The sequence below is a fragment of the Mus musculus genome, chromosome 6 (genome assembly GCF_000001635.26).
Source record: "Mus musculus strain C57BL/6J chromosome 6, GRCm38.p6 C57BL/6J".
NCBI classification, from domain to species: Eukaryota; Metazoa; Chordata; class Mammalia; order Rodentia; family Muridae; genus Mus; species Mus musculus.
The window spans coordinates 53,492,926-53,512,987 of NC_000072.6; the positions used below are offsets into that span (position 1 = coordinate 53,492,926).

Here is a 20,062-nt window from a genome sequence, read left to right on the forward strand (position 1 = left end):
TCCCTCTCCCTTTCCCTCTCCCCCTCCCCTCCCCTTCCCCTCCCCCCCTCTTTCTCTCTCTCTCTCTCTCTCTCTCTCTCTCTCTCTCTCTCTCTCTCTCTCTTTCTCTCTTTCATTCCCCCACCGTTTCTCCCTCCCTCCATCTCTCCTGGCCCCAGCCATCATATTTCAAAAAGATACTTTAAATAAGTGCAGATTTCTCCCATCACACATTTTATGATCCTTTGAGAACTTAGATCATGCTTTCTGTAGCTAGCATTTAAAGACAAACTCAGAAGCTCTGATTTTTTTTCAAACCACCTTGTTGAACTCCTTGCAGAGAAACTATAGCTATAAAGGCAGGTCTTTAATATAGAAGAAATCAAACCTGTGGATGAAACTAATCCAGCAATGTACAGAACTGTGGCCTGGAGCCTGCAGGGCACTGTCAGTGCAGAGGTGAGCCCAGGAGCCTGCAGGGCACTGTCAGTGCAGAGGTGAGCCCAGGAGCCTGCAGGGCACTGTCAGTGCAGAGGTGAGTCCAGGAGCCTGCAGGACACTGTCAGTGCAGAGGTGAGTCCAGGAGCCTGCAGGGCACTGTCAGTGCAGAGGTGAGCCCAGGAGCCTGCAGGGCACTGTCAGTGCAGAGGTGAGCCCAGGAGCCTGCAGGGCACTGTCAGTGCAGAGGTGAGCCCAGGAGCCTGCAGGGCACTGTCAGTGCAGAGGTGAGTCCAGGAGCCTGCAGGGCACTGTCAGTGTGGTCTCTGCTGGGCTTCTTGTCAGTAGGATAAACCCAGGCTGCCCCAGGAGAAGATGGAGTTGGCTTCCATTAGCTCTAGAATTCTGTCAGCTGGGAAGAATCTCAAAGTTTTAGGCAGAGTACTCCTTGGAGCCCATGAGAGGACCAAATATTAAAGGCTATGTGGAAAGGCAGGGGCTTTGATGCCCTTTTCTTTGTGAAAACTATAAATGTTTACTTGAAGAGCCTCTACCCGAAGGTGGGCACCTGTAGACTTGGGAAAACATTATCCCAACAAAATGAAAGGCCAGATTGCGGTCATGATTCTCCGGAGCTTTCAACAGCATAGTTAAACCAAACTACTTTTCCTCCCTCTGGCTTCCTTTGTTTTTCTCCAGCCCTTGCCCTTTGAAACAAACACTGTGCAGCACAGAACACAGTGTTTCCTGGGCAGTGTTGCAGGCTGCGAGCTCTGCTTATTAATCATGACACAGGGCTCTGAGTGGTCGTACATGGCTTCCTCTTGTGCCATATAGATATCTCTCTCTCTCTCTCTCTCTCCCTCTCCCTCCCCCCCTCTCTCTCTCTCACACCCACACACACACTCACACACAGTCACATGCCCACACACTTATACGCTCTCTTCATTGTGTTTTGGCTTTTATTACCTTTTAGAAAGTGACTAAGAGCATTGTTCCTTATCACATATGTTCATGGGTTTCTCGTTGATGTCCTTCAAGCTGTGATGGTTTGGCAAGAGTGGTGTGGAAGTAGACATGAAGAGGACACTTCAATGGTGAAAGCCAGAAAGATTCTTGCTGGAACTTACTTTATATTTACCATTTAGGATTTATGTGTGTGTGTGTGTGTGTGTGTGTGTGTGTGTGTGTATGTGTGTGTATGTGTGTGTATGGAGAAACAGCTGCATAAATGAGCTAATCCATTACAGAAGCTGCTCACTAGCCCATGGCTGGGTCTAGGCAAGTTTAGCTGCTCTGAGGTTTGCCCTGGAGGTCAGCATTCTGTCATCCAGGTCTCGGCCACTCTGGGTCCCCCCTTTCCCTCCCCCCACAGCACATTAAATAAGCTGTGGTCACAGACATAATGTCAAGGATCAATGACCTTAAAACAATGGTAGGAAATCACATTTCATTGTTTATTCCTTCTAGAACATTGCTTTTTTTCAAGCCTGGGTACAGAAGTGCCTCAAGGTCCAGGGCATCTTGACAGTTTGACATGTTGATGTGTGAGCAACACTAGGGCAGTGACCATTAACACGGGGACCTCAGCTCCTTGTAAGCATAAGTATTGTCTGACTCAGATATGACAAGAACAGGATCTCAATATTTCTTCTTAACTGGCCTAAATTTAATGGGCTAATAATATAATTATTGGCACAAATATTAATCAGTAGTAATTAGTTATCGATGATCAGCCTTAATCTATGACCTACTTACAGATCATGCTATATCTAGCTATAATAAGGGAGCAACTTTAGATACCTTTTTTCCCACAGTGCAGCACCAAGACACACATGCTAAATAGTAACAATCTGAGGTAGCATGGCAGTTCATGAAGGGTAAGGTGTGAGTTTAATTAATTTGAATAAAATATACATACCGTAGGCATGGCATCCATTATTTTAGTTCCTCCTAGGCCCTAGGTCTGTGTGACAATCTGATCTTGGCTCTAGAGTCATTTTTGCTAGACAGCATGCAGTTGTCTGTCTTGTTGAGTTTCTGAGCCTGACCACACCTGCTTCTAGGTCCAATAGCCTTTGAGCCCATTTCCATCAGGGTAGCTCAATGGTGTTCATCAATCCCAGAATTCTCTTTCTGCCCCTTACATCACATATTGAGAGGGTAGGTTGAGCAAAGGGTACTTACTATACTGTTCTGTCACTACCTTTACTGAGGGCCTGGGTGAGACAATATTTGTTAAGTGAATCCAATCCCTTCAATGGATACAAGTATTGTTTTCTTTTAAACTGTGTGTGTGACCACAGTCTCTGACAGAAAACAATCCTTACTTGGCTCATGGATTCAGAAGATTCCTGTCCATCCTGGCAGGGACAGTTCATCACAGCTAGAGAGTGTGGTGGGGGCTCTTCCTATTACAGCAGACTAAGAAGCAGACAGAGGCCAACGTCAGAGCTCATACACAACTCTTAAAGGCTCACCCCAGCAACTGACTTCTGCCCTGTAGGCATCATCTCCTGAATGTTCCACAGCCTCCATAAACAACACACACACACACACACACACACACGCACACGCACACACACACACAGAGGAGAGCAATGCTGAAAATATGAACCTGGGGGGATGGGATGTCTCAGGTTCAGACAATGACTATAGAAAACGCTTTGCTATCTCTAAACCTGGTGAGCGCAACCTCCCTACAGCATTCTTAGCTTAATTCTGTTTTGTCTTTGTTGAGAGGAAGCTGTAGAGGAGGGCTGGTTACTCCTCTCTTCCATCCATGCTTCTCTTCAAAGGCTCATAGTGGGGAGCTAAGGCCACCCTGATTGTGAGGTATGCTGAGGGGGTGCAGCTTTCTCTTTAGGAGCAGTGCTGCCCAGCTATAGAGGGGTGTGTGTGTGTGTGTGTGTGTGTGTGTGTGTGTGGTGTGTGTGTGTGTGTGTGTGTGTGTGTGTGTGTGTGTTGCTTGCTGCCAGAAGCCCTCAGCTGGCTGAGAAGAGGAAGATAGGGAGGCAGGCCTAGGCTTCACAGCAGGAAACATACAAGGTCAGCAAATGAACCGCAGACTGAGTTCTCACAGCAGGAGGCGAGGGGACTCCCAGGGCTAGAGTGCTAGACTATGTGATTCAAAAGCAAATGTCAACATGGCGGTCATCCAAGGCTTGGAAGCCTCCCAGAGGTAACTTAGGACTTGTGGTGACCTTTTACTGCAAGTCCATGGCCTTCCAGTCACTATGACCCCTGCTGCCAGGTCTTCTACATGGCCCTTTCAGGCCCAGAGCCAACCAATCATAGGATGTTTATGCTCTGGCCCTGCCTCCTGATCGACCTGGGGTTCTTCTGTGTGCCTGTGTCAGCTGGGCCAGGGGTGAGAGAAGGTGGTGAAGGAAAAGTGTGTGTGCACAGGGTATCGGGCTTGGGCTTTTACAGACGTTGATAGTATTGGGCTTAGTGACCACAATTCAATTAGAAGCTCTACTCAGTCATTCTGAGTGACTATATTCTTGCCAAAAACTGCTGTGTAAAGGCGGCTGCATTTTTGTTAGTCCTGCCTGATGGATTTTTAAGTATATTAACCACATACATTCACACAAAGGGGGAAATTTACTGCCTAAACAGAGGGCCTTGAATTCCCCAGGCTAAATAAACCCAATGAAAACACGAGAACTGCATTTACAGGGCCTCCTGAAGATAAGAATACAGCCTTTAGAAATTCTTTCAAATGAAAAATGGATGGCTGAGTTGCTCATAGACCAGGAACCCAGGCATTTAACTCTTCCCTAATGTGTGGGGGACCTCAGATAAGGTTTAGGATGGAGAGTTTGTACCGCGGGCTTCCACGGGGTCTTGGGAATTCAGCCCACTATGAAGCCTCGGCCATCTTGGCAATTTCTGGTTTGTTTCGTGTGTGTGTGTGTGTGTGTGTGTGTGTGTGTGTGTGTGTGTGTGTGTGCGTGCATGTGTGATGTTGAGGGAGAGATGCAGAGAAGGCCTGTGCACATCCTCAGCTTCTTTTTGTGTAGAGTTCACTGAGGCTGAGGAACAGGACTCTCCCCTGGGCCTTGGTGGTAAGCAGGGGCACATCTTTTTCTTAACCTTGGAGGAAGAGTGGGAAGTTAAGAATGTACCCAAGGGGTCACCCCTCATGTGTTTTCCCGCAGAAGCAGGTTACCCATTAGGGCAAAGCAAGGCAAAGCTCTCCCCTGAAACACCCTCAGCCTTCTGACGATATTGGGGAACCCCAAGTTTTCCTCAGGAATAAACCTCCCCATTGTGTTCAGAATACATTACACGGTGGTTCATGGAGTAACTTATAGGTGGATTTCAGTGTAAGCCGTGTCAGAATTGTTTATAACATGGATGCAGAGTGTGGGATTTTTCAGTGATAGGATGGATCTGTATCTTGGGTGACAGATATGTGAATGTGTGCTTATCTGTCCTATCTCACAGGACTGGATCTTAACTAATGGGGGCACTTTTTTTTAACTTCCTTTTATCTTGATACCACTTTGTGACCTAATTATCCATCTAGACCACACCCCTTTCAAAAGAAAGATGCCACATGTCAACCCTAACCCACAAGCTCAAGATGCCAGGAGAGCTGCTCGAGAAAAGGCAGAGATGGTGCGTGTTTCTCTTGGGGTCAGATGATGTAAGTCTTCAGATAGCCATGGCCTTGTATGGTTACGTGCAGGTAGGGAAACACCTAGCCTCAGTCTGACTCACCAGGAACAAGATTATCTCTCGGGATGAGTCAGCATCACAACTGTGTTCTGAGAAGACTCATGTGCCTGGCGTGGTGAAAGGCCCAGAGCACCCACCAATCAGGGCACCAGTTGCACGTCTCGCCAGCCCTATTTGGACAATGACAAAGGCAACCTACAGCTCTCTTATTTCCCAGCACACTTGTATTAAAGCCAAGCCTTCCTTCTCAGTCAGTCATGTACTCGCTTAGAGACAGGGAAAAGGAATCATTGCAGTGTATGACATGTTAGGGCTGCTGTTTATCCAGTTACGGCTAAGCCCAATAACAGTTGAGAAAAATGCTAAACACTGACTGTGTTCTCCGGGCATTGGTGGAAATGTGTGTGTGTGTGTGTGTGTGTGTGTGTGTGTAAGGATACAGTTAAAACAGAGTTGGGCAATGTGAAATACCACAGAAAGTAGAAGTTTCCAAGGAAAACATGGGGGAAACCGTTTGAGAATCTAATGTATGCTGTAGCCTTTTAAAGGAAACATTAATAGAGAAGCTTGCTCTCAGAGGGCAAACCAGTAATAAATTTTGTGTCAGAAATTACCTGTCGGTAGGATTATGTTAAATAATGTTGAATTGTTATTAGTCGGAGGGGAAAAAGGAGAGCCGCTTTCTAAACATGTTCAAAGAGGGTAATGTTTCACGCATAAATCCCATTATTGTTTAAAGGGATTTTTGTACTTAACCCTTCTTCTTAAAGACAGATTGAAAACATTGGCCATTTTATTTCATTCCCCAATGCATTCATTATTGGAAAAGAAACACTCTTTTCACACACTATTTCTCTGCAGGAGTTGTACAGTGGACCCTAGCTCAGCTTAGATATCCATGGGAGACTGTCCTATTGGGTAAATGTAGACCTGACCATTGGAGTCAAATAGAAAATAGATTTCTGTACCTCAGCATGGCACTAATACATAGTGGGCACCATGCTATTTCAATTTTTTGTGCTGTTTACTTATTTAATCCAAATAACACAGTGTGTGTGTGTGTGTGTGTGTGTGTGTGTGTGTGTGTGTGTGTTATATGTATATATTACATATATTTTTATATACATTTCCATTTCAAAAATGAGTTTTATTTGCAGGTGTGTGACTCTCTAATAATTTCTCAGGTTCACTGTAGCATGCCTGATGTGAAACTAAAGGCTAGTCATCCGAGTTCTATAACTTGCTCCAGATGCAGTAGGGTAGGGAACCAAATGGGGTCACTGTGAAACACAGCTTGAATTGGCCTTCCCGTTGTACAGGGCTAAATCCTGTCCTCTCGACAAAGGGCTTATGGTGACTCATAAGTGTCATATCATTAAGTCACTGCACCTAGACAGGAATATCATTTCAACTTTTTGTTCTCTGAGTGAAGAATGCTTGCCACCTTTGAGTAGCAGTTTTTTGAATGACAAGCTTCGGGGAGTTTCAGCACCATTCGATTTACTGTGGTTTTTCTCCCTGAACACTGGCCATTACCAACCTGAATCTGATTTGGGAACTACTGTGTTTGATATGCCATGCCACGTGTGCCGGTATTTGCAGTGTCTACACAGGTGTGTTAGGTGTCTTGGGAAATGTGCTTGTCAAACTTCAGTGTTAGTAAAGCACCCCTTTACTAACACTGTAGTCATTTGTCGTGGGGCTGCGTGATGGTAGGTTGTAGATAATCTTTGGAAAGTGTAAGCCAGTGTATCTTCCAGGCCAACCTGTAGTCCACGTTGGCCTTTTGCCAGTGGGAGGTTAAAGTCTGCTTCAGGAGCGTCATGCCTTAGGAACTGGTCCAGTAGTATTTGAAAACTCACTCAGAGCAGACATTTGTGCTATCCATTTGGGATTTCATCACGTGGTGGGGAAATGGTTTTTTAATTACCCAGAAAGACGCATGTTTTCAGAATGTCCTGTGGTTGGTTGGTTAAAATATGCAAAGACATAGCTTCTATTGTCTCCAGTGACTAGAATATGAGCCCTGGACTGCGTGTGTTCATTCTCTTTCCCATGAGATAGCAGTACCACCACCAGCAGGCTCCATGCTCCTGGCCTACTCAGACTTCAGTCACACAGGTGGGCTTCCTGTCACACTTGGGAGAAAGTCCCTCAGCCCTCTGCATAACAAGAGCTCTGTTTTTCCTAAACTTCCTTATCTCCAGGAATATTTTTCTCCCTCTTCTTATTGATTTCATTTTTAATAATGAAAAAGAGAAGTCGTTTTCCTTACATTTGAGAACAAAGTTTCTTAACTTCGAACATTCTCTAAATGGAAAGGGTGGCGTCATGACCTCATTTTCCTCAGGACCCATCATCGTCCAACTGAAACAGTAATGAGTTTAGAATAAGCCTCACATTGGGACCTGGGGGAGGGAGGGATGCTGAGAATACTGGAATTGTGTGTTGAAGCCCACCAGTGTGATAACACACACCTGGGCAAAGTTTGGAAATGCCCCCATGAAAAGTCTTTTGGCTACATGGAGCCAGCATAGAGAATGTTTAATGACATTTCTAAAAGGAGATACATCAAGAATAAAATAAAAGTGATAATAAAATTTAAAAGAAAAACTGTAGCCAATGAACAGGCCATCCATCCCTGGTCGGGCGCCAAATGAGCACTAAATGCGCATCTGGGTCTTGGAATCTGGTTTTAGGACAGTTAAGGTTTTACAGAAGAAAAGTACACCCTGGGGCTGGGGAAGTTGCCAAGCAACCATGAAGCCCTGAGTCAGAACCCCCAGTATCAATGCAAGACAAGTGTAGTACCACGTCCTTTGCCATGAAGGCAGAGATAGGCAGATCCCTGGGACTTGATGTCCTGCCAGCCCAATTGCTAAACCCCAGATCCTAATGAGAGGCCTATTTCAATAAACAAGGTGGTTGGCATATCGAGACAAATGATGGCTGAGGCTACCCTTTATCCTTCACATGCACGGGCACACACATGGACAGGTATGCACAGACATAAATACACATATACAAATGTATATCCTGGTTCATTTCTGTGCCTTATATACCAGTTTGGGGATGTGAATTAAAATACGCTCAGGCCCCTGGTGTTGAGGTGAGGACGGGAAGGGAAAACACAGTTCAGAAGTCTGCCGTTTAAGTCACACTGGCTTGTGACAGAAACAGCACAAAAATAAAGCCTACAGTTCTCGCCTCTGAGCCTCAGAGCAAATGAGGGCTTCCCTTCCTCACAGTTTCAGCCTGTTCTCAGCCTCAGAAGGTGCTGTCTTTCCTCTACCGCTTAATGATTTAATAGTGGGAGCTGGGAGCAGTTCCTGGCAGTTGATATTATGTAAAGGCCTTCAGAAGGAATGGCTGAGGGGAGAAGAGGGCAGTGCTCCATTTCTGACTCCAGCCTGTCATGGGGGCTGAGAAGTCCTCAGTTCAAGTTAATTATCACCAACAAATATTTATGTATTCACTTGATGAATATTTATCAAATGACTCCTTTGGACAACATGTGACCAAGGTGACACAGCAACAGGAAGGATGACAGAAGCAGTTGCTTATGAGCTGGGAGGACAGGGATAGTTTGCCCAAGTTCACTAGCCCTGCGTTGGGATAAAAAGGGGGCTGGTTTCTGAGCATAGGGTGGAAGGGATTACAGGGTGGATGTGGAAGGGAAGTTTAGTGACCAAATTGACAATGAGGTTGACTGTGAAACAAAATGTATAGACCAGTAAAGGGGCAATAAAAGCTGGGTGTGTAAAGTGAGAGGGACAGGGCTGGGAACAACTGTCTGAAGTAGCACCATGTCTTCCTAAAGACATTGAATGAAACTTCATATGTCATTAGTTATGATGATGATGATGGTGGTGGTGGTGGTGGTGAGGAGGAGGAGGGGGAGGAGGAGTTTGGATTATAACCAAGGAAGAGGAGGTATTTTTAAAGTTTCCTGCATTCCTACCAACTGTGGTATTACTGACCTGATCAGCAGTGATGATATTCAAACTGGAAAAAAATCCATTTCATTTTCATTTTTGCCCTGAGTCAACATATCTACATCTTTATCAGATCCAGCTCTGCAGTTAGGATTGGTGCTGCCCTAGGCTTCCCCAACAGCCACCCACAGAGCAAACAGTTGTCGCATTTCTAGAGCTCCAGGCTACCTGTGGGCTCTGCCCCGGTAATCCTGCAAGACAGGTAGGGCTCCAGTTCTAGATCTATACACAGATACTGTCACAGGTGGCTGGGACATGACTCTTATCCAGTAAGCAGAGTCTCTGCAGGCCTCCCCTGGAGGTCTAGAAGACCTTGGTAAGCACCACTCCTTGCTAGACAACACTGCCAACCCCTTTGATTCTTGGGTAACAAGCTATCAGTAGGCTTGGGCAAGATAGCTGCATATAAATGACTGTCCTGACTTAATGAGAAACAGGAAATTCGTTGCTCTCAGGAAGGCAAGTATAATCCAAAGGGTACAACCCCCTCCCAAGACCTCAGCAGGCATTTGCTACATGCAGAGGATTTTATGACTTATGTAGAACTAAAAAATGGGATCTAATTTGATTCTTGTTCGAAGGTTTATTGTTTTAACTTTATAGATAAAGGAATAGAGGGGCTTGTTCATTAAAATAATGAAAAATAGCTACTCTCATTGGGCATGTTGCCAAGGCCTGTTCTAAGCTTTTTAAATTTAACTTGGTTAAGGCTCTAAATCCTTCTGTGAGGTGGATAATATCATTACTCTCTCCACAATTAATTCATATTCTCTCCCTGTCTTTGTGTGTCTCTGTCTCTCTCCTCTTCCTTCCTCCTCCTCCTCCTCCTCCTCCTCCTCCTCCAATTCCTCCTCCTCCTCCAACTCCTCCTCCTTCAACTCTTTCAACCCCACTGTGCCTTTCACAGGTAGTAAATAATAGATGTGGGATTTGAACTCAGCCACTCTAGCTTCAAGTTGTCCTAAAGGGTCCATAGCTTGGGTCTAGACTAGAAGTATTATCCAAACCCATCCATCACTTAGTAGAGAGTGTGTGTGGAAAATCCAAGGAATGCCCTTGTAGTGAATATCTCTTCTAGGCACATGCCTTCTGCCTCACTGCCTGCTATAATGAAAAATGTTGAAGGTCACAAAAGAAAATGATTTCCTTCCTGATTCCTACCTCTCCCAACATTGCATACCAGAGCAAGATACTTCCCTCTTCAGTCAAAACACCCTACATCTAGACTCCCTGCATTTACCCTGAAAGAATCAGAAGCATCCTAAGAACAAACATGACATTTCCAGCCTGGGAATGCAGCTCAGTGGGTGGAATGCTTGCTTGGCATACAGAAACATGTAAAATAGTACAGATTTCATGTTAAAATTTTTATAAATTTTTATTTTGAAGTTTGTTGCATGGACTACTTTTAAAAAAAATAAAGATAAGATATCGTGCTGGCTAGTTTCTTGTCAACTTGACACAGGCTGTAATCATTTGAGAAAAGGAAACCTTAATGAGAAAATGCTCCCACCAGATTGACCAGTGGGACATTTACCTGATTGTAGGCGGGCCTGACTTACTGTGGCAGATAGTCCTGGGTACTGTAAGCAAGCCATCCAAGCAAGTCATGAGAAGCAAGCCAATGTCCTCTGCCTCAGTTCTTGAATACAGTTCATGTCTTGACTTCCTGCCCTGACTTTCCTGGATGAGAGACCAAAAGCTGTAATATGAAATAAACTCTTTCCTTCTAAGGCTGCTTTTGGTCATGATGTGTTATCACTGCCAATAGGAACCCAAGACAGGCTTGACTGTGGTTTGCTTTTTTTTTTTTTTTTTTTTTTTTTTTTGCATCAAGTATCTGTAATTCCAAACTGGGCTTGACGAAATGATCATTTTCAAAATAACAAGTTAGCTTGGGGAGAGATATAGGTAACCTAAGAGGTGTGGGATATATCTTTTGCAGCCTTTTAGATTTTTTTTTAAATTTAGAATAAGTTAAACTTTTTAGGTTTCTTTCAAAGATTTGAAGAGATTATTATTTGAGGAAACTAATTTTTGTTAAGTGTACAAATGTTCTTCATGTGATAACTTTTATCTCGAGAAGTGTGGGTTCTTCAAGTGCCTGCAGTCGAAATATGGGCTCTGCGCTGAGCCCCTGGTCAAGGGAGTTAGCTGCTCATGGTTTTATTTTACCTGAAAAAAAGGGGGGGGGGGAATAACAGTAGCAGTCAGCTTCCCAGGTGTTTAGAAGTAGTAATGAAATGCCACATTTGAAGCCAGTCTTCTCTAGATTGAAAATTGATTCCCCAAAACTGGGATGTCTGATCACAACTTTATTTTATTTTATTTTTTTATTTTTTTCAGTTTCATATTTTTATTATATATTTTCTTTATTTACATTTCAAATGTTATCCCCTTTCCTAGTTTCCCTTCTGAAAATCCCCTTTACCCTACCCCTCCTCCTGCTCCCCAACCCACCCACTCCCATTCCCAGTCCTGGCATTTCCCTATACTGGGGCATAGAACCTTCACAGGACCTAGGGCCTCTCCTCCCCTTGATGACTGACTAGGCTATCCTCTGCTACACATTCAGTTAGAACCACAAGTTCTACCTTGTGTTTCTTTGAATGGTGTTTTAGTTCCAAGGATCTCTGGGGGTACTCTTCCTCCTATGGGGCTTCAGACCCCCTGATCCCAATTTTAAACACAAGAAAGAAACAAGGAACGAGTGGGAACTGGAGGGAGGAAAGTGGAGGGATAATCTCATGTGTACTGTGTGGAAGCATCACCTGTCAATAAAAAGCTAATGGCCAATAAACTCAAGCACAATTAAAAGGTGGGGCATCCAGTGGGAAGATAAGAACTCTGGGAAAAAGTGAGAGGCCAGAGACTCATTGAAGTCAGTGGTTGAAGCTGAGGAGAGGTAACTAGCCACGTGACATGCATAGAATAGTATAAACAGGTTAAACCCATCTCTAACTGGGGAACAAGCCTAGTCTATGGCCTAGGCATTTTTAATAAATAATGAGCCTCTGATTGTTATTTGGGAAAGAGTGTAAGGGTGGAAAAGCATGAGGTTACAGAGAAAGAAGAGGAGGGGAGGGGAGGGGAGGGGAGGGGAGGGGAGGGGAGGGGAGAGGAGAGGAGAGGAGAGGAGAGGAGAGGAGAGGAGAGGAGAGGAGAGGAGAGGAGAGGAGAGGAGAGGAGAGGAGAGGAGAGAGGAGACAAAGAAAAGGGGAGGTGGTTAAGGAGAGAAAGAGGGGAAGCAAGGGAAGACAGGGACAGAATTGGAGAGGAGAGGAGGGGAGGGGAGGGCAGGGGAGGGGAGGGGAAGAGGGAAGAGAAGAGCAGAGGAAAGCAGTTTTCATACTTCTTCAGGTCATCCTCACAGATCTGATCAGTGTTTAAGATGGATAAAACCTCTTTGGGTTTAAAGCAGCATTGGTAAGACTTAAATTGCAGATTAACCATTAAGAAATAATTGGATAGAAAGAAAAGAAAAGACATTATTAAGATGGTCAAAAAGGCACTTATTTAAATTTGTTGCTAACAGGATCCTATATGTTATGAGATGAATTCCCCAACAGTTGGTTTCTAATATGAGTTTTAGGATGATGTCAGTGAACTCTAGACTTAGAGCCCCAGGGATCTTCGATCCTAAACTAAATCCTGCTCAGTAGAAGTAGATCCTGGTATAAGATTTTGGACTGTTGAGTTTATTTATATTATTATATATTTTAAACAAAGATTTAGGTTATTTCTGCCAAGTGTATAGTTGAACATACCAATCAGTGAAATAACTAAAAATTAACAGGACTGGGAATCTAGCTTAGTGGTGCACGTCTAACAGGGCCCAACCCTATATTCAGCCCCAGTACAACAAAAAGGAGTTAAATCACCAGTGGGCCAGCCAGGGCCACATCTCTGATTTAGTTAGTGGTACAGTAGTAGGATTAGAGGAAGCCTGTGCTTAGGAATGCCGGAAAGTGAGTATGCTGCGTCTTTCATGTGGAGGTTGTTGCCATGGCATCTCATGAGGAAACTGGCTCATAAGGAATCCCTTTTATTTCTTAAAGAATAAATTCTGCCTGGCCCCACTCCACTTCATTGATGTGTCTAGCAGTACTTCAAGGGAATTCTATCACTAAGGAAATGGCTATAGAGTCCACCTTCTCCATGAGGCCATGCCTGCTGAAAGCCATACCTCAGCATCCCCAGTTGCAACACATGGAGCTGGTGTATAATGAGGAACCACCTTTATCTCCAGAGTGGATTCTCTCATCTTATAAAGGAGCTCAGAAGAAGACGCTTTTGAGATAAATGCCAATCTGGCCTTAGCATACATTCAGTAAATGTCTACATCCATTTTCCTTCCACACCTGGCCAAAGCTCCTCCCATTTTAACTTTCCAATTAGCATCAGTAACTCTCTTTGCTTAAGGGGACAACTTCGGCAAATTCCAGAATTTCATGATAAGCCAACTCAGCTTTGGAGTACGACTTCCACCATGCAAGTGCTGTTTCAGGAGAGAATGTAATGAAGAAAGGGAAGGTCTGTGGTCCAGCTGGCACTGAAGAACACGGCAATGTTTGTTGGCACTGACATTTCATAAGCCCACAAGAAGTCCCCAAAAGATTTTCACCTTAAAGCCCAGGCCCAAATTTGGAAAGGAATTCTAATCCAAAAAGTTGTGTTAAATTTCTACTCCCAAAATCATTCAGGATGATGTAGACATTTCCATGTGCCTAATATGGGTAGCATTTCCCATGGGCCCTCAGAACTGAATGGCTTTCAAATTGTGCAGCGAGTCCAGGGTACTCTTTAATGATACCCAGCTAAGAATCAGTCACAAGGGACAAGTGAATCTTGGCTGGTCTTGGGGACTCAGAGGGTCACGGAGAATCCCATGTCTCTGGTTGAATAATGTTTACCAGCTAAAGTCGTTTGCAAAAAATATAATTGGCATGTAGAGTTGTTGAAAACTACTGAGAGCCAGAAAGTTGGGGTTATGATAGCTATGTAGAAGGGAAAGCATTTACAGTATTCCTTTGACCAAAAATAGATTTTAAACACTATACAACCACAATGGAATGTGTCCATTTGTTCCTAGATGGGTTGTCTCTCATTCTCGTGTTTAGGTCATAGTTATTTGTAGATTCTCATGTGACAAGGTCTTCACAGACTAAATTCAGTAGTGTCACCTTCTGAACAAAGCAATCCCACACACTGTGGTTTTCTCCTGTCCAATTTGACTTGTTTTGTTTCATGCTGCCTGTATCTCTAGCCTCTGGTCCAAGGTCAGCAGATTGAATTCAACTTCATTCATTTAAAAGACTGATAAATTCATGCCAGCACATGATCTCACCCCCTTGAGTAACACAATGTGTCTACGCTGGACTGTGAAGTCAACCTCTAGATTTGAGTGTTCTATGTGACCCTGGAACCACACCTGGGCAGCAGAGTGGTGTCATCATACCACATGTGCATTCCAATGTGTGAGTTTGTGTTTTAAGGCCAAGATGTCTCCTGAGATGAAAAGAAACACAACTGACTGAGTTATTGATTTAATTCAAGAAGATCCTATAATCCAAATAAAATAGGTCCCCAAGTCCCAGGGTGGAATTTCCTAATACTTACAACCAGTTTGTTAGCCAATAGATGGTTAGGAAATCTCAAGTGGGTTTGAATTGTACTAAGACCAAAAAGATCTTATTACCATAGTGGAGATGGTCATCAAGTAACACTGAAATGAAGTCATAGTTCTGGTAGAGCATTGCTTCCGAGTGTACCAGGTTTGAGATCCTTGTGCAGGCAACAGCTGACATGTTTGTAAATGAAGATCACATGAGAGAAGGGGGCAAATTCTTCTTTACAAAATGCTTTCTTGTGTCTCTTCCTCCTCCTCCTCCTTTCCCCCATCTCTCCATCTTCAGTCATTTATGCCCTTTAAAATATTCATTCTATCAGCCATGCAAGGAAACTTTGTCAACATCTAGCCACCAGACTTGACCTCTAAGGCAAGTATTTACAAGGCTATGAAGGCACACGCTAGAAATGCAATGAAATCCAAAGTCCTAGAAAAGAGCAAAGAGGAAATTGCACCATGCTCTAACTGCCAGGGAGAAAAGAACAGTAGTGACATTCCTAACAGTCTTATTAGGAGTCCTGGGTACCTCACGTGTGCGGCACTGCTTCATCCTCTCCTCAGCCTCTTGAAGCAGGGTCTGCACTTATTTCCATTTTATAGGAGAAGAAGCTAAGAGCGAGTGATGTTAAATGATGTTTTTGTGTTCACACAAAGCCATCCTAAGTCACTGTCTAATACCTATTTAAAAAAGAAGTTATTTACTTTTTTTTTATCAGAAATAAAATGTAGGGAATGAGATGGGGCTCTAGGGTCAATGCACAGCACTACAAAAAGGTATATATGTTTAAGGTACATATGTTTAAGGTACATATGTTTAAGGTATATATCTTTAAGGTATATATCTTTAAGGTATATATGCCTTAATACACAAGCTTGCCATGGAAATGCACATGTGGTATGATAGCACCCTCTGCCATCCAGGTGTGGTTTCAGGGTTACACAGAACACTCAAATCTAGAGATTGACTTCACAGACTATATATATATATATATATATATATATATATATATATATATATATATATATATATTTATATTTATATATTCTTAGTTAGGGTTATCATTACTGTGATGAAACACGATGACCAAAAGCAAGATGGGGAAGAAAGGGTTTATGAACTAGCAGGCAGAACTGATACAGAGGCCATGAAGGAGTGCTGCTTACTGGCTTGCTCATCTTGCTCTCTTATAAAATCCATCAGTCTGAGGGTGGCACCACACACCATGGGCTGGGTCCTCCCACGTCAATCACTATTTAAAATGCCTAACAGGTAGCCTACAGCCATATCTTATGGAGGCATTGTCTTTGTTGAGGTTCCTTCCTCTCTGATAACTCTAGGTTGTGTCAAGTTGACAAAAGCTGAACTAACCAACCAATAATAAAATTACCACACAGTACAGAATATGCACACAGAGACCATAGATGTGCACACATATAATCTCATGACAAACTTCTTTTTATCAAAGGATTTGACCATGTGATCGACTCTGGACATAGTCCAATATTTTTAGCCAGAGTTATAATAAGATTCCTTTTAGAAATAAGACTCACAGACCAAACCCTGTACCATCTATCTGAAAGGCCACTTTTCCCTTTGTGAGGGTTAAGTGGTTGCCCCAGTCCAAAGTGCAGTCCACATTCTATAAATGGCTATTACTCCTCTGTCTGACTCACTGTATGCATTACAGCAAAGTCACTTACAGATCAACTTATTTTTAGAATCTTAAAGAAACAGATTCTATGGAGTGTTTGTTTCTGAGCAGAGACTAATGCCAGTGAGAACACATCTAGAGAAGTTACTTTGCTTTCATTGGTTTCCCTTGCCACCGGCTCTGTTATAGAGAAGTCTCTGCAGGTTAAAGTTCATAAATTACCTAATAGCAGGTCGACAAAACTCTATGTCAGCACCTTTGTTGTTATGGGCTTATAAGAGGACTTTTGAATTTGAATTAAATAATGTATCAGAAATGTATGAAGAGTCAATATTCATAACGAGACTAAAGATTATGTTACTAGAATCTACCTTACAACTTTGTAAGACTGGGACCAAGGGCGATGGCTCAGCGGGTAAGAGGGTTCACTGTGCAAGCCTGATAACCCAAGCTTGTGTCCCAGAGCCCATGTAAAGACCAAGATGTACTGGCATGCCTCTGTGGTCCCAGCGTTCCCAAGGTGAGAGAGGAGATGGAGACAAACGAATCACCCAGAAGCATGAAGGCCAACAGCCTTGGACCAGCTCCTTAAAACTGTCCCATGACCTCCACAAGGACAATCTAGCATGCATGCACTCTCTCTCTCTCTCTCTCTCTCTCTCTCTCTCTCTCTCTCTCTCTCTCTCACACACACACACACACACACACACACACACTTGTGCCCACTCCCACCCCAACAACCACACATATGTTTAAAAAAGTATATCTCCAAGATGAGAACATTGGGAATACCAGCACCATAAGAGTGACAGAGATGATGGTGACAGCAAGGCCAATTATGAGAGATGACGGTGACAATGGTGGCAGCGAGGCCAGTCATCACAATGAGACGCGATCCTGGATGCGACATGCTGCCCTCTGCAGGCATTTAATCCACATCATTTAGGTTTACACTCGCACAAAGAAAAATGTGAATGTAAATGCAAAGGAATGCTTAGGCCAGTTGAATAAGCGAAGGAATATATTCTCCATTCTAGTCAGGGAATTCTTAAGTCCAAGGAGAACTGCATTTAGTAACTCATTTTAATTTTATTTTCTGAAAGAAAAGAAAAAGAAAAAAAGGAAGGACCTGGCTAGGTATAGTGGAGGAGAAGGTTTATTGTAGATAAAAGGGAGAGTTTGGGATGAACTTGACCCTGAGCCAAGCCCTGTCAGGAGAGGGGGAGGGGAGAAGGAAGAGGAGCCACTGACCAAGAGACCAGGAAGATAAAGGGTAGACTAAAAATGTGCCAGAAAACCAAAAGGGCTGGATAATATAGGGAAGGGCAGTTGGGGGAAGGGCAGTCCAGCCCCTGGGCTGGAGAAGTTTAGGGTAAGGGACAGGTCATGCCAGCCATACCCCTGTTACAGGTAGGGACTGAGGAATAGTGGGAGAACCTGGCAGCCTTAATACACTTTGATATGTTCAATAGGCACTTCAGTAAGCCATTTGTCCCGGGTTTGAGACCTAACATTTCCAAGTTTTGAAAGTGTCTGTTTGGGATGGAAATCAGACACAGGCAAGAAAAACTGAAAATCTGTGAACTAGCTTTCTGTTTAAGCCTTGGAAAGCCAGTGTTTACTTGGCTGGGCAACTATCTATTGGGATTTGATAGCAGATATTTAATGAATGATTAATAAATGATGAGTTTCATAGCTTGAAATGGTTGAGTTCAATATCTTTTTAAAACCAACATTTTTGCATAAGAAACTAACAGGCTTTGTGGAAAATGAGGATCCTGTGTGTGTCCTTTGACTCACCACTTCAGTCTTACCCCAGTTGACATTCCAGTTATTTTAGGGTTGAAATCAGGCATTTTTCTTAATCTGCTTTTTGTGCTTCCTGGCTAGAATTAAGAGCCAAGACTGGAAGTATTGGGTGAAGTGTAAAGAACTTTTTTGTTGTGTTGGAATTTTTTATTTATACCTGTGCTAGCCCCAAGTTTACTTTAAGTCAGTTCCCCTAATCTCTATTAGTTGTGTTTCTCTCTGCACTGGTTGATTTTTTTTTTTTAATTTGTTTGTGTTTATCGAGTTGACCCAAGCTCCAGAAGACTGGCCTGTAGGCATGCTGGAGGACATTTCTTAAGTAGTGATTGATGTAGGAGGGCTCTGCCCATTGTTAGTGGTGCAGTTGGTCTTGGGCCGTCTAAGGAAGCATGTTGTATTAGCCAGGAGGAGCAAGCCATCATGGCCTCTGCATCAGTTCCTGCCTCCATCCAGGTGTCTGCCTTTCCTTACATTCCCTCAGTGATGGACTGTGATTCGGAACTATAAACTAAAATAAAACCACTTCCCTCCCCTGGTAGCTTTTGGTCATGGTGTCTTGTCACAGCAGTAGAAACCTAACCCAGACACTATTCTATAAGCAAAAGGGTCAATTCAGATGCACTGAGCACCCCATAGCTTCCAGAGATAATGTCACATGGGTCAGTGAGACCATAGGGACGATTACATGGTCTCAGCTTTGCCTCTCTAATCAACTGATGTTGGCACAATAGCATCCACCTCATCAGATCGCTGTGAAGACTCAAGAAAATAGCACAGTGTGGGACAATGGATTTTTATAAGCACTTTTTCATTGAATTCCCATGACTACATCAAAAGGTCCAGGCTATCATTATCCCATTTTACAGAGGAGGAAATGAGGCTAAGAGGGAAGCCCGAGTTACCTGGCAAACGTGTATAAAGATGGAGTGACGCCAGGTTGAGGCTTTGCTTTGACCATTGTGCAACCCTACTAGATGCACTGGTCCATGATCCCACACATGTAGAAAATGTAAATAACGTACACTCTGGCTTATGCGTTGAATGCCTCCCCGGCATCCCCATTTTTGCAAGAAGCTTGTGGCTCCAACTACAAGAAGTACAAGGGGCAAGAAAGCCAGCCTCCTATCTGCACTCTTAGTGCTTAGTAAGCTCAAAGGGGACTAGAAAAAAAGTCACCCTACCCGAGGCTCTCACAGTTGACTTATATAGTCAAAAATGAAGGAGATCCGTGTTTGTGGCTGGAGTTAAAAAATCCCAAAGTGCAGTCAGCCGAAACCTCAGCCAGACGTGAGTGTGTGGCCACACTGGTCATGCAGAATTTCTCTTTGCTGAATTCCATGCAGCCAAGCCTGGCCTCGCTGAAGATCCACAGGGGAAAAAAAGCTATGTGTACTAGGATGAAAAAAACAAAGTGTGATCAGAGTCCTCCCTCATCTTCAGGAATGCCTGGTTCATCAGTGTTGACTTCACGGGCGTCCCTCCAGGAGACTGTGCCATCGGTCTTCTGGTGGTGAGGACCAGCTTGCATCTTCCTCATTGGCTGTTGCTTTTATTAAAATGACGTAGTATTTTAGTGGTTAATCTACATCAGTCAAAAATTACGAAATTAGGAAAGCACATTTATTTTAGCAAATAACTAGTATTGGTCTATGGGGCTATTTAAATCTAGCAGAATGTAAGTCGTCATGAAGCTCCTTGAGTCATTTCACCTACCTTCCTAAGGCTTCTGGGAACAGGCTGTGAGGAAGACCACAGATTCCAGACTTCCTCCTCCTCCTCCTCCTCTTCCTCCTCTCCCTCCTCCTCTTCCTCCTCCTTCTCTTCTTCCTCCTCGTACTCTTCTTCTTCCTCCTCCTCCATCTCCTCCTCCTCTC

At 43.7% G+C, this 20,062-nt stretch overlaps 1 protein-coding gene and 1 long non-coding RNA gene across 5 annotated transcripts in view; both read left to right on the forward strand.

Annotated features, from left to right (window-relative positions):
* Positions 1-20,062, forward strand: part of Creb5 (cAMP responsive element binding protein 5) — a 413,139-nt gene that overhangs the window by 205,700 nt on the left and 187,377 nt on the right. The window lies entirely within an intron of this gene.
* Gm38814 lies at positions 612-5,353 on the forward strand. The gene is made up of 2 exons (XR_869096.1): positions 612-666; positions 705-5,353. It is a non-coding gene; the product is annotated as a predicted gene, 38814 (long non-coding RNA).